This window comes from Macaca fascicularis, chromosome X, assembly GCF_037993035.2.
Source record: "Macaca fascicularis isolate 582-1 chromosome X, T2T-MFA8v1.1".
Taxonomy (NCBI): domain Eukaryota; kingdom Metazoa; phylum Chordata; class Mammalia; order Primates; family Cercopithecidae; genus Macaca; species Macaca fascicularis.
The window spans coordinates 37,989,911-38,005,038 of NC_088395.1; the positions used below are offsets into that span (position 1 = coordinate 37,989,911).

The following is a 15,128-nucleotide window of genomic DNA, read 5'->3' on the forward strand; positions in this document are numbered from 1 at the left end:
TCTATATAAAGACAGACTCAGTATAGGCTGGGGAATGGTTTCAGGGCCCTGGTGTATACCAAAAGCCACACATACTCAAGGCTACAGTTGGCCTTGTGGAATCTGTATATAGGAAGAGTTGGCCCACTGTAAATGCGGGTTTCATATTCCACAAATACTGTGTTTTCAATCTTTGGTTGCAATGCAGAACTCAAGGTTACGGAGATCCAACTTTGTTTATTTTTTAAAATCCACGTATAGATGAACCTGGACAGTTCAAACCCATGTTGTTCAAGGATCCTCTGTATATTTTTTACTCTTCCCCGTATTCCCATTTTACTACCCTTTCCTTTCCTGGTGTATTGTCTCTAGCCAGAAATGGTATAGAGGTCATGCCTCTAGGCAGCAGGGGTTAACTGACACTCACATCCCAAGAAACTACCATTCCCTTTCAATGCAAATTGCAGAAACAGAACAACAAAGCCCATGTAATCCAGAACATGGCTGAATGCTGGGGCCGGAAGGGGGAGGAAAGAAGACCCATCCCCTCAAAGGTAAGTCAGTTCATAAGGGAATATTTAATATCGACTATATCCTTGGAGAAATAGGTATTTTATTCCTAAGAAAATGATATAAGTGAAAACTTCACTAATAAAAATGTCACCACTAACGTTTCAGATTTCAGGCAGGTGACAATTTTGTATCAACAGTAATCCTATAAGAATGTTCCTATGTTAATAGGAGTTATGGTTTAACCAATTTAAATTTATAATGAGATTAGGCTAACATGCATTTCATAATTTTTATAATTATTCTTTTATTGTAATTAAGCACAATGCAAATATTTAATGCAAATAACTAAATTAATAAAATTCTTACACAGCAAACAATTTTTTAAAGTTTTTAATCTCAGTATTGTACTAGGATCTATAAAGGGCATCAGTGTGTGCAACTTTTAAAATATCATAAACCTCAACCTGCTTAAACATTTAATATCTTCTGATACATATTTTCATTATAGAATCAATGGGCTTATTATAGAAAATTAGATAACCATATAATATGAACATTAAAGTCTCACATAGAATTCTACTTTCCAGAAGTGAATAGTCTCCATTTGTGTTGACTTTCCTTCCTGTCACACACACACACACACACACATATATATACATATATATATGCAATTTTCATATAGTTGGAAATTGCATGAAATTTACATATACATACTATATAAAATATCATAAACATCAATCCACTCAAACATTTAATATCTTCTGATACATATTTTCATTATAGAATCAATGGGCTTATTATAGAAAATTAGATAACCATATAATATGAACATTAAAGTCTCACATAGAATTCCACTTCCCAGAGGTAGTCTCCATTTGTGTTGAATTTCCTTCCTGTCACTTTTATGTGTGTGTATATTTTCATATAGTTGGAAATTGCATGAAATTTACATATACATACTATATATGTAAATTTTACTTTATTTTTGCTTTACATTATTTCATGAACATTTTTCATGTCATTAAAAATTATTTGTAAACATTTTTATTGGCTGGATAAGATTTCATAACATAAGATTTTCCATATAACATGAATGTGCCAGGTGTTTCTTAACTATTTATTCTTATTTCCATGAACGTTCTCATTCATAAATCCTCTTATATTGTGATTCATATCTTGATTAATATTTCCTTAATTTTAAAAACCAGCAATCTGAGAAAATCGATTCAATTAAGACCATGCGTCTTGTGAATCAGATTGCTTATTGCTTATCAGAAATCTCACCTTCCTTTCGTAGAATCTGAAAATTTGTAATTAATTGCCAGTGATGGTTTTCGGTGAAGCATATAAGGAAAGGACAATGCATAAAGGAAACATTTATATGCATATTCAACAAATTTCAAAGAAATGGTGACAACATTTCTTGTATCATGTACTGTTACTGACAACTAGGAAAACTGCTCGAAATGTGTTTTGCAATAACCTTTATCTATGAAAATGTGAATCTCCATAAGTATCACCTAAAAAGGTAAAATGGGAAAAATTAAGTACTGATAACTGCCTTTGATGAACATACAACCCCTTCCCCACCACATTTAAAATAATTTAGTTTGCACAAATTCAATTTAGAGTCATTCTAGAAATAAACTTCAGTTATATATCTACAAAAGCTAAAATGGAAACCCTCTACTATGTGTCCATATTCAGCAACAGAATTGGTTTTAAAGAGTTTTTCATGAGCAACATGTTCTCTTTAAAGTATCAGTTTTTTGTATGAATGCCTAGTTTTCTTCTATCAAGTCAATTCTATCATTGCATTGTGATACCAAATATTTTAAGAAGCCCAGCATTTTATCTTGGTTGTTTTTTAAAGAAATGCAGCTTTCCTACTTCTTGCTATACTGATTCTATCTCCATCTCCGTTTTTTTCTGAGTAATTTATCATATTGATAACAAGACTTTCTGATGTTTTTAATGCTTAAGCAAGGTATTCTTTAGGTTTCAGATTAGCAAAACACATTCTTGTTCCTTGATGGGCCAGGAAATTGAGGCAATAATTATATTAAGATAGTTCCATGTGGGAGATTGGTTTGCTAATTACATATGAGATAAATTTCTGCTATGATTTTAAGACTATAGTGAATAAACAGCAAGGTATCAAATTGCGGTGATTCCTAACTCCTTCAGAGCTGTAACGAGCTGTTTTTGTCATATAATTTATAAGATCCCTGTCTTAGGTTGAATTCCCCCAGAGGTAGACCTTGAGCTCATGATTTGTGTGCAAGTGATTTATTAAAGAGTAGTTCAATATTTAATATTAACTATTAATTAATTATATTTTTATTAATTGATTATATCTATAGAATTATCTTATTAATATATTAATTTATAATTAATTGATTGATATAATTAATTGAATTATAATTTATTTATTAACTATAATTAATAATTATTTAATAAACTACTCGTAGGGAAAGCAATACAGGGAAGGAGAAGAATCTAAGCAAGGGTAAGATGTCAGGCAAAGTTTGGCAGAGGTCACTATCAGCATGACTTTACAGGGACAGATAATGTTTGCTGTTTTGTCTCCATCGTCCTTTTTAAAAAGAATTCAGAATGAATACTTGAGTCATTGTCCCTTTGCATATATGAGCACATTTAATGTTTCTGGAAAATCTGTAATAAGTCATTGATTCTCTTGGGTTATAAGGGATTGGTTAAGTTCTTCCTTGTATTTCTACGGTTTTAATTATTTTCCCTAAAACTGTTGCTTTTCAGCATTATCGCTCCTTTTTTTTTTTCCAGTTTTTTTGGAATTTGGGTTTTTTGGGTTTTTTTTCAGTCAATTGCCTGTCAGTTGACATGGTTTTGTGAGATTTTCCGGTGTATTCCTATGAGCCAAGCTTTTTAATACCAGGAAGTGTCTTCTGCAGATATTAAGATTTCACAATGCCCTCTTTCCTTGAGACTATTTGTTGAGACTATTTGTAAACATGAAATTGGCACAATTCACAAGACTTCTTTATCTGAACAAGTGTTCTTTTACTCCTCCTCCATGTTAGTTTCTCTTAAGCAGCTTTTTATCCAGGCAAAACTTTTTCCCAGTTCTCAGAGAGTCTTGATTCTTTTTAATAGCCTTTGATTTAAAAACTAATCAAAAGTTGTACAAAATGTATTAAGATAGAGTCATGCTCGTTGAAGAATGGCTCTGTTGGGGAATATTTGTCATGAGAAACTTTGTGATAAGATCCAATTTGGGCAGATGCCATATGTTGAAAGAAGCCGAGCAGGCAGAAGAAACCCTCTATGTTTACTGAGGCTTAACTTTGAGTGTGCTCAGCATGGCTTTGCACAGCTAGGAAAGAAACAGCAGTCATTAATAAATATAGGGTCCTTTCTGAGCAAAAATATTTTAGTATATTGAGAGCCAGTGAGAGGATACTGATGTGTGGGAAGAGTGCAGATTTTGGAATATAAAATTCAGGGTCTGAATCCTGACCTCCTTATTTAGTAGCCCTGTGACCCACAAGTTACTTCTCGGAGATTCCACTTTCTTATCTATAAAATGGGATTCATAACGTATTTTTCATGGGTTGTTGTCAAAGCAATGGTATGACATGTGTATTAATTCATTTTCATGCTGCTGATAAAGACATACCTGAGACTGGGCAATTTACAAAAGAAAGAGGTTTAATGGACTCACAGTTCCACATGGCTGGGGAGGCCTCACAATCAAGACAGAAGATGAGAGGCACGTCTCACATGGTGGCAGACAGAAGAGAACTTGTGCAGGGAAAATCCCCTTTATAAAAGCATCAGATCTCATGAGACTTTTTCAGTATCATGAGAATAGCATGGGAAAGACCTACCCAAATGATTCAATTATTTCCCACCAGGTCCCTCCCACAACACATGGGAATTATGGGAACTACAATTCAAGATGAAATTTGGGTGGGGACACAGCCAAACCGTATCATTCAGCCTCTGGCCCCTCCCAAATCTCATGTCCTCACATTTCAAAACCAATCATGCCTTCCCAACAGTCTCCCAAAGTCTTAACTCATTTCAGCCTTAACTCAAAAGTCCACAGTCCAAAGTCTTATCTGAGATAAGGCAAGTCCCTCCCACCTATGAGCCTGTAAAATCAAAAGCAAGTTAGTTACTTCCTAGATACAATGGGGTACAGGCATTGGGTAAACACAGCCATTCCAAATGGGAGAGATTGGCCAAAATGAAGGGGCTACAGGCCCCATGCAAGTCTGAAATCCAGGGGGCAGTCAAACCTTAAAGCTCCAGAATTATCTCCTTTGACTCCATGTCTCACATCCAGGTCACACTGATGCAAGAGGTGGGTTCCCACGGTCTTGGGCAGCTCCGCCCTTGTGGTTTTGCAGGGTACAGCCTCCCTCCTGCCTGCTTTCACTGGCTGGTGTTGAGTGTCTGTGGTTTCCTAAGCACACAGCGCAAGCTGTCAGTGTATCTACTGTTCTGGGATCTGGAGGACAATGGCCCTCTTCTCACAGCTTCACTAGGTGGTGCCCCAGTAGGGGCTCTGTGTGGGGCTCCAACTCCACATTTCCCTTCCATACTGCCCTAGTCGAGGTTCTCCATGCGGGCCCTGCCCCTCCAGCAAACTTTTGCCTAGGCATCCAGGCATTTCAATATATCCTCTGAAATCTATGCGAAGGTTCCCAAACCCCAATTCCTGACTTCTGTGCACTTGCAGGCTCAATACCACATGGAAGCTGCCAAGGCTTGGGGCTTGCACCCTCTGAAACCATGGTCTGAGCGCTACATTGCCCCCTTTCAACCACAGCTGGAGCAGCTGAGATACAGAACACCAAGTCCCTAGGCTGCACACAGCATGGAGACCCTGGCCCTGCCCATGAAACCATTTCTTCTTCCGGGTCTGTGATGAGAGGGGTTGTCACAAAGGTCTCTGACATGCCTTGGAGACATTTCCTCCATTGTCTTGGTGATTACATTTGACTCCTTGTTACTTATGCAAATTTATGCAGCTGGCATGAATTTCTCCTCAGAAAATAGGATTTTCTTTTCTATCACATCATCAGGCTTTTATGCTTTGTTTCCCTTTTAAAACTGAATGCTTTTAACAGCACCCAAGTCACCTCTTGAATGCTTTGCTGCTTAGAAATTTCTTCCCCCAGATACTGTAAATCATCTCTCTCAAGTTCAAAATTCCACACATCTCTAGGGCAGGGGGAAAATGCCACCAGTCTCTTTGCTAAAACATAACAAGAGTCACCTTTGCTCCAGCTCCCAACAAGTTCCTCATCTCCATCTGAGGCCACCTCAGCTTGGATTTCATTGTTCATATCATTATCATCATTTTAGTCAAAGTCATTCAACAGGTCTCTAGGGAGTTCCAAACTTTCCCACATTTTCCTGTCTTCTTCTGAGCCCTCCAAACTGTTCCAACCTCTCCTTGTTCCCCAGTTCCAAAGTTGCTTCCACATTTTTGGGTATCTTTTCAGCAGTGTCCCATTCTACTGGTACCACTTTACTGTATTAGTCTGTCTTCATGCAGCTGATAAAGACATACCCGAGACTGGGCAATTTACAAAAGAAAGAGGTTTAATGGACTCACAGTTCCACTTGACTGGGGAGGCCTCACAATCATGGTGGAAGGTGAAAGGCACATGTCACATGGTGGCAGAGAACAGAAGAGAAATTGTGCAGGGAAATTCCCCTTTGTAAAACCATCAGATTTCATGAGATCTCACTATCACGAGAATGGCACAGGAAAGACCCACCAAATGATTATCTCCTACCGGGTCTGTCCCACAACACCTGGGAATTATGGGAGCTACAATTCAAGATGAGATTTGGGTGGGGACATAGCCAAACCATATCAACATGTAAAGTGCCTGTTATTATGTGGCTAAGTGTTGTGAAATTTAGGTTTTAATGATAGGTGCTGCATGTGGAAGCTACAGTCAAAATGAAAGTGTAATTTTTTTACATTCAGAGTACAAAAAGAAGGTCTAGTCAGCCCCAGATTTTCCTCAGGCAAATATGAAATAGCACAGTGTTGCTGGCATTGTCTCTGAATCTTACAAAAGATGGCAGTGCAAGGAGGTGTGCAGGCATCGGAATCAGGCTACTGTGACATTATTCTGTCCGCATATATTATTTTAGTGATTTTTGTCTCATTGTTGACAATAGACTTTGTCAGTTACTATGGCCTTGCTCTCTTAATGGAATATGAAACACTAGTTCTAGAGAAGTGCTTAGCTTGCAGGCATTACATCAGAGGCTGAAGCAAAACCTGACAGCAACATCTCTGCAAGTGGAAGCAAGAATACAAGCTAATATTTCCTGAGTTCTTATTGTATTTTGGGGGAAATAGGTTTGGCTGCTGGTGACAGAGACACATTATAATAATGACTTAAGATGGGAACATATTCCTGTCTAATGTAAAAGTCTGGGTTGGTTGGTGGCTTTTGTGGTATTGTTATGGGGGCTACATTAAAGTGGGGGTCTGGACTCCCTATCTTTTGTTGCTCCACCATGTTGAGAGTTTAGCTCTTGGTCCAGGATGGTTCATTCCTACGTTCTCATCCCAGCTTCTGGGAAAGGAGAAGGGGTCAAGGGAAAGGGATCCTCCCTATTCTGTTAAAGGCATGACCTAGAGGTATATCGTTTCTGATTACACTCCCCTGGCCAGCATTTAGTATCATAACAAAACTTAACTGCAAGAAATACTGAGAAATTTAGTTTTTATTCTGAGTGGCCATGAGTATAGCTAGATGTTCCACTAATAAAGAAGAAAGAGAGAACAGATATTGGGAAACACACACCAGAATTGTCTATTCCATAATTATTACGTGTCAAGCTGTGCTAAACACTTTCAAACACTGTCTTACTTAATGCTCACAACAACGCTGTGAAGCTTTTACAGAAGAAGTATTTTGAGACACAAACAGGTTAAGTCTCCTTAAGTCTTGAGACAGACAGACGTTAAGTAATTGTCTTAAGGTCTCAGAGGAAATAAGTGGCATAGCCAGAACTTAAACCCAGGCACTCTGACTTTAGAACCCTGTGCTCTGAGCCACTGTGTAATCCTTGCTTGCTCATTATCTCCCTTAGGCCTTGATGTGCTCTACTAGCTGAGATAGTTTAAAAGCATCAAGGAATTAAAGATACTTTATAAACTGTTTATTCATGGCTTCCTCTTCAGGGCAGCTAATTGCTTCCATTCTAAAATTCCTATCTTATTTGGTATAAAATGGTGTTCAGTACATTTTGGTCCAGACAAGATAACACAAGAAAAACAATGCCACACAAATGTGAAAAGAATTTTAATGAAAGCAATTCCTGATTTGAAAGAAATATGTCTATGTGACGATAAAGCAAAAAGTCTTTTTAAAACATGGAACATTTTTGATGATGGGGAGGAAAAAAACATTCAATATATCACTAGAATACAGAAATGAAAAGATTCTATCATTCAACAACCATCAAGATAGTTAATCTTTTCAGTCTTTACAATTTCAACTACATGTAGGTCACCAATTTATATGTTAATATAAATGCATCTACATAGCAACAAGGAAAATTAAAGAATGTGAAGCTGCTGTAGATGTGGTGGTCAGAGAAAACCTCCCTGGGCAGCAGCAGTAAAACTAAAATAAAAAAAAAAAAATAAGTGAGAGCCAGCCAGATTAAAAATTAAGTTGTGTGTTTATCAGTCAGGATAGGTTAAGTGATGCTGCAGTAACAGCTCCAAACTCTTAGTGGCTTCAAACAACAAAGATTTCTCACTCATGCCACATGTTCATAACAGGATGTCTGGGGACTCTACTTCATGGTATCCTCGGACCAGGGTCCAGACTTGCAGAGCAGACACTATTTGGAACATTGTCATTCTCTATGCAAAGAAAAGGGTGTGTGGTGAACCCTGCCCTTGATTTTAAAGCTTTTACCTGGGATTACTTACCATATTTCATTAGACATTGTGAGTCACATGATGACATCTAATGCCAAGAGGGCAGAAATGTGCAATCCCAACTTGCTTTCAGAAGTAAGGAGAATGGGAAGTATTTAGTGAACAGACAAATGACTACTGTGTTCGGTGATGGAGTGTGAAGGGAAGGCGTACCCAGCTGAGGAAATAGCATGTTCAAAGGCCCTCAAGTGGGAAAGAACTTGGCATATTTATGAAACTTTAAGTTGAATTATATCGCTGAATCCTATCTCCTATCTGTAGATAGGAGATGACCAGAGGGAAGAGGGAGCAGATTAGGCAGATCTTTACAGGCTATGGGAAAGAGGTATACATTTTATTAAAAATATAAAGGAAAACTACTGGTTGGTTTTAAGCAGAGGAACCACATGATATAAGAAATATTTTAAAAGAGTATTGACTAATGACATTGATTATTCCATGGAGAGTAGATTGGAAGGGAATTGAAAGTAGAGACACCTAAAAGGCACCTTTTCAAAATTCTAAGTGAGATTGCATGGCGGTCTCAGTTTAATGCAGTCTTATTTGAGGCAAATATTCTATCTATTTTAGACATTTTTTAAGTTATTCATTATTATCCATTTCAATCTCCTTCCCATATGCCTCAAATTCATACAGCACTTCAAGCCACTGCAGTGAGCCACAGGGAAGGAATAAAGGTGTTCTTTTACTCTTCTTTTACTTCGTTTTCTCTTCTCCTACTAAGGATCTGTGCCTGCTTATGTTGAAGGAAAGGAGAGAGAAAAGGTATGCATCATTGCTTGAAATATTTGGTAATGGGACAAAGAGGCCTCCTTTCTGTTGTCATTACCATTTCTCCATGTGAAACTGATAACAGAAGGCTGTTGATATCTTCTCACTCTGTTTAATCCACATGAATGTTCAAAGAGCTGATCTTCTGCCTCCAGGATGTTTGTAGGGTAGGAGACGCACAATCCCAAGCAGGGTTCCTTCTGTTCTGGCTCCAAGGGGAAGTGAGGCTGAGAGGAGAACTGATGGATAATGAGAAAGTGATATACTCATTAGAACTGAATAATGGCTTCAACGGTGCTTAAATTCATGATTTTGGATATAACATAATTTCTAGAGATAACAAGTTCCAGGGTTTCTTCATGAGAGTGAATGGTGCACATGGACAGAAAGGTCAAAGAAGATGACCAGGTCAAAGAACTGAAAGCCCAGGGAGTTGGCTGTGTTATGCCCAGGAATGTTGTACTCAGTAAGAAATGAGGCCAAATCGAGGGTATATCCATTTCCTGTGGCTGCTGTAACAAATTACCACAAACTTGGTGGGGACATAAAAGTGCTTAGTATGGCTGCCTGTTGCAACACATGAGTCATCATGTGTCATTTGTCTCTTTAACTAACATAAAGGGTAATGGTAATTCTTAGTAGATGTTTTGTTTAGACTCATTTTTTTCTCAATACCAGAATGCCTAGCACAGTGTAGGCTACTATAAGTGCTTATTGGATGAATGAATGAGACATTAAGTCAAAGATTTTAAAAACTTTGCTCTACAGTTTGAAAATTCTCTTTTTCTGAATCTCTCATCAGGCTGGGAAATAAATGACTTGATTTCTGATTCCATCTGTACTACTTATTATGTTTAACATGAATCTTATAATACCTCAGAAGCTAGTTTGAAAGATCAAAAGAAATAATAAATAGCTTTAAATATTCAACTGCTTTATAACCTAGCATGGAATTGGATCCTGACCAGTATATACAAAAAACTAAGGCCTTTGTTCCTGCCTTTGGGAAGATGCTAGTCTAGATGGGCATGACAAAGTTTGACACCACAAATGTAAAAGGATATGGTATAAAACGTGTGGGATGATTCTCAATTTTTTTTCCTGGAACATAGACATTCTATGTTGAAGAAGGGATTGACTCAGTAACACAAAGCAATGACATGTCTGTGAAGCATTTAAGTGAGAAGGAACCTGTCTTCTGGAGCAGTGTTTTCCAAATTTGGCAATATATTGGAATAAACAGTGAAGCTTTTAAAAATCCCATTACCTACGCCACATTCAAAGCTAATTACGTTAGAATCTGTGGAAGTGAGATTTGCGAATCAGTATTTTTAAAATCTTTCCAAAGTGATTCCAATATATAGCCAAATTTGAGACTGAATCTGCCAAAGCTATGCTTCTCAGACTCTAATTACCTGAAAATTTTGTTAAAATGTAGGTTCTGATCCAATAGGGTCTAAGGCAGTGCCTGAGATTCTGCATTCCTAAAATGTTCCCAGGTGATGCTGATGCTGCTGGAACAAGGACCACACTTGGAATAGCAATTTTCTAAAGGATAGATAAATAAATTCCATGTCAGGTAGTAAAAGAAGGGACATGGAGCTAACATTTCTTTAGAACCAATGTGCCAGGCAGCATGCTGGGAACTTTAGATTTATCATCTCATTTAATCTTTAAAACAATCATGAAGGAATATTATTCCTCGCATTTTAGAAATGAAGAGACTGGGGTTGAGTGGGTAAATCATTGCCTGAGGCTGGACAGCTTATTCATTATGGAACCCGAATTTAAACATAGGTATGTCTAACAGCAAAGCCCATAGGCTAATAGAAATTATTGGAAACTTTCAAATGCTAAGCAGAAGCTTTTCAGTGTGAAATGGTAGGCGGTCTACAGCCACACCACCCTGAATCCACCTGATCTCATCTGAAATGATAGGCAATGTCTTTGTTACTTTTCTTTTTTTATTAATATTATACTTTAAGTTCTAGGGTACATGTGCACACTGTGCAGGTTTGTTACATATGTATACTTGTGCCATGTTGGTGTGCTGCACCCATCAACTCGTCAGCACCCATCAACTCATCATTTACATCAGGTATAACTCCCAATGCCATCCCTCCCCATAATAGGCCCTGGTGTGTGACGTTCCCCTTCCCGAGTCCAAGTGATCTCATCGTTCAGTTCCCACCTATGAGTGAGAACATGTGGTGTTTGTTTTCTGTTCTTGTGATAGTTTGCTGAGAATGATGGTTTCCAGCTGCATCCATGTCCCTACAAAGGACACAAACTCATCCTTTTTTATGGCTGCATAGTATTCCATGGTGTATATGTGCCACATTTTCTTAATCCAGTCTGTCACTGATGGACATTTGGGTTGATTCCAAGTCTTTACTATTGTGAATAATGCCACAATAAACATATGTGTGCATGTGTCTTTATAGCAGCATGATTTATAATCCTTTGGGTACATCCCCAGTAATGGGATGGTTGGGTCAAATGGTATTCCTAGTTCTAGATCCTTGAGGAATTGCCATACTGTTTTCCACAATGGTTGAACTAGTTTACAATCCCACCAACAGTGTAAAAGTGTTCCTATTTCTCCACATCCGCTCTAGCACCTGTTGTTTCCTGACTTTTTAATGATCACCATTCTAACTGGTGTGAGATGGTATCTCATTGTGGTTTTGATTTGCATTTCTCTGATGGCCAGGGATGACGAGCATTTTTTCATGTGTCTGTTGGCTGTATGCATGTCTTCTTTTGAGAAATGTCTGTTCATATCCTTTGCCCACTTTTTGATGGGGTTGTTTGTTTTTTCCTTGTAAATTTGTTTGAGTTCTTTGTAGGTTCTGGATATTAGCCCTTTGTCAGATGAGTAGATTGCAAAAATTTTCTCCCATTCTGTAGGTTGCCTGTTCACTCCGATGGTAGTTTATTTGGCTGTGCAGAAGCTCTTTAGTTTAATTAGATCCCATTTGTCAATTTTGGCTTTTGTTGCCATTGCATTTGGTGTTTTAGACATGAAGTCCTTACCCATGCCTATGTCCTGAATGGTATTACCTAGGTTTTCTTCTAGGGATTTTATGGTATTGGGTCTGACATTTAAGTCTCTAATCCATCTTGAATTAATTTTCGTATAAGGAGTAAGGAAAGGATCTAGTTTCAGCTTTTTACTTATGGCTAGCCAATTTTCCCAGCACCATTTATTAAATAAGGAATCCTTTCCCCATTTCTTGTTTTTGTCAGGTTTGTCAAAGATCAGATGGCTGTAGATGTGTGGCATTATTTCTGAGGACTCTGTTCTGTTCCATTGGTCTATATCTCTGTTTTGGTACCAGTACCATGCTGTTTTGGTTACTGTAGCCTTGTAGTATAGTTTGAAGTCAGGTAGCGTGATGCCTCCAGCTTTGTTCTTTTGACTTAGGATTGTCTTGGCAATTCGGGCTCTTTTTTGGTTCCATATGAACTTTAAAGCAGTTTTTTCCAATTCTGTGAAGAAAGTCATTGGTAGCTTGATGGGGATGGCATTGAATCTATAAATTACCTTGGGCAGTATGGCCATTTTCACAATATTGATTCTTCCTATCCATGAGCATGGTATGTTCTTCCATTTGTTTGTGTCCTCTTTTATTTCACTGAGCAGTGGTTTGTAGTTCTCCTTGAAGAGGTCCTTTACATCCCTTGTAAGTTGGATTCCTAGGTATTTTATTCTCTTTGAAGCAATTGCGAATGGAAGTTCATTCATGATTTGACTCTCTGTTTGTCTGTCACTGGTGTATAAGAAAGCTTGTGATTTTTGCACATTAATTTTGTATCCTGAGACTTTGCTGAATTTGCTTATCAGTTTAAGGAGATTTTGGGCTGAGATGATGGGGTTTTCTAAATATACAATCATGTCATCTGCAAACAGGGACAATTTGACTTCTTCTTTTCCTAACTGAATACCCTTGATTTCTTTCTCTTGCCTGATTGCCCTAGCCAGAACTTCCAACACTATGTTGAATAGGAGTGGTGAGAGAGGGCATCCCCGTCTTGTGCCAGTTTTCAAAGGGAATGCTTCCAGTTTTTGCCCATTCAGTATGATATTGGCTGTGGCTTTGTCATAAATAGCTCTTATTATTTTGAGATACATTCCATCAATACTGAATTTATTGAGCGTTTTTAGCATGAAGGGCTGTTGAATTTTGTTAAAGGCCTTTTCTGCATCTATTGAGATAATCATGTGGTTCTTGTCTTTGGTTCTGTTTATATGCTGGATTATGTTTATTGATTTGCGAATGTTGAACCAGCCTTGCATCCCAGGGATGAAGCCCACTTGATCGTGGTGGATAAGCTTTTTGATGTGTTGCTGAATCCGGTTTGCCAGTACTTTATTGAGGATTTTTGCATCGATGTTCATCAGGGATATTGGTCTAAAATTCTCTTTTTTTGTTGTGTCTCTGCCAGGCTTTGGTATCAGGATGATGTTGGCCTCATAAAATGAGTTAGGGAGGATTCCCTCTTTTTCTATTGATTGGAATAGTTTCAGAAGGAATGGTACCAGCTCCTCCTTGTACCTCTGGTAGAATTCAGCTGTGAATCCATCTGGTCCTGGACTTTTTTTGGTTGGTAGGCTATTAATTAGTGCCTCAATTTCAGAGTCTGCTATTGGTCTATTCAGGGATTCAACTTCTTCCTGGTTTAGTCTTGGGAGAGTGTAAGTGTCCAGGAAGTTATCCATTTCTTCTAGATTTTCTAGTTTATTTGCATAGAGGTGTTTATAGTGTTCTCTGATGGTAGTTTGTATTTCTGTGGGGTCAGTGGTGATATCCCCTTTATCATTTTTTATTGCATCAGGGACCTACTTGAGCAGGCAGTCTGTCTGTTCTCAGATCTCAACCTCTGTGTTGGGAAATCCACTACTCTCTTCAAAGCTGTCAGACAGGGTCATTTGCATCTGCAGAGCTTTCTGCTACTTTTTGTTTAGCTGTGCGCTGTCCCCAGAGGTGGAGTCTATAGAGACAGGCAGGCCTCCTTGAGCTGCTGTGGGCTCCACCCAGTTCAAGCTTCCCAGTGGCTTTGTTTACCTACTTAAGCCTCAGCAATGGCAGGTGCCCCTCCCCCAGTCTCACTGCTGCCTTGCAGTTAGATCGCAGACTGCTGTGCTAGCAATGAGGGAGGCTCTGTGGGCATGGGACCCTCCTAGCCAGGTGTGGGATATAATCTGTTGGTGTGCTGTTTGCTAAGACCCTTGGTAAAGTGCAGTATTAGGGTGGGAGTTACCCAATTTTCCAGGTGTTGTGTGTCTCAGTTCCCCTGGCTAGGAAAAGGGATTCCCTTCCCCCTTGCGCTTCCCAGGTGAGGCGATGCCTTGCCCTGCTTCAGCTCTCGCTGGTCGGGCTGCAGCAGCTGACCAGCACCAATCGTCCAGCACTCCCCAGTGAGATGAACCCGGTACCTCAGTTGAAAATGCAGAAATCACCGGTCTTCTGTGTCGCTCGCGCTGGGAGCTGGAGACTGGAGCTGTTCCTATTCGGCCATCTGGCTCCGGGGGCCTTTGTTACTTTTCTTAAGTGCATGAAGGTTGTGCCTACAATGATGCTGAGTTTGATCTCACACTCTTGCCTCAAGTAGTATATATAGTCAGGTAAAGAGCCAGGTACTATGTATACCTGTAACCTGGGACCATGCTCTCTAGTGTTATGGTATCAAATATATCCTAGAGAAGTTACAGTAGAATGTGAATAAATACTAATAGCAAAATAATAGTGCCAGTAGAGAATGTCAAAATTCAAAAGTAAGACACAAACATTTTATTTTTTGGTTACTGATATCAAAGGATTGTTGCTTCTGGAGGGAGAAATTGTATTTCCTGAAAATATTTGGCTCTAACTCCTTGATTCAAATGTTCTTC

The 15,128-nt window shown here is 38.7% G+C and overlaps 1 protein-coding gene across 15 annotated transcripts in view; it reads left to right on the top strand.

Annotated features, from left to right (window-relative positions):
* SYTL5 (synaptotagmin like 5) overlaps positions 1–15,128 on the top strand; it is a 241,372-nt gene that overhangs the window by 152,187 nt on the left and 74,057 nt on the right. The window lies entirely within an intron of this gene.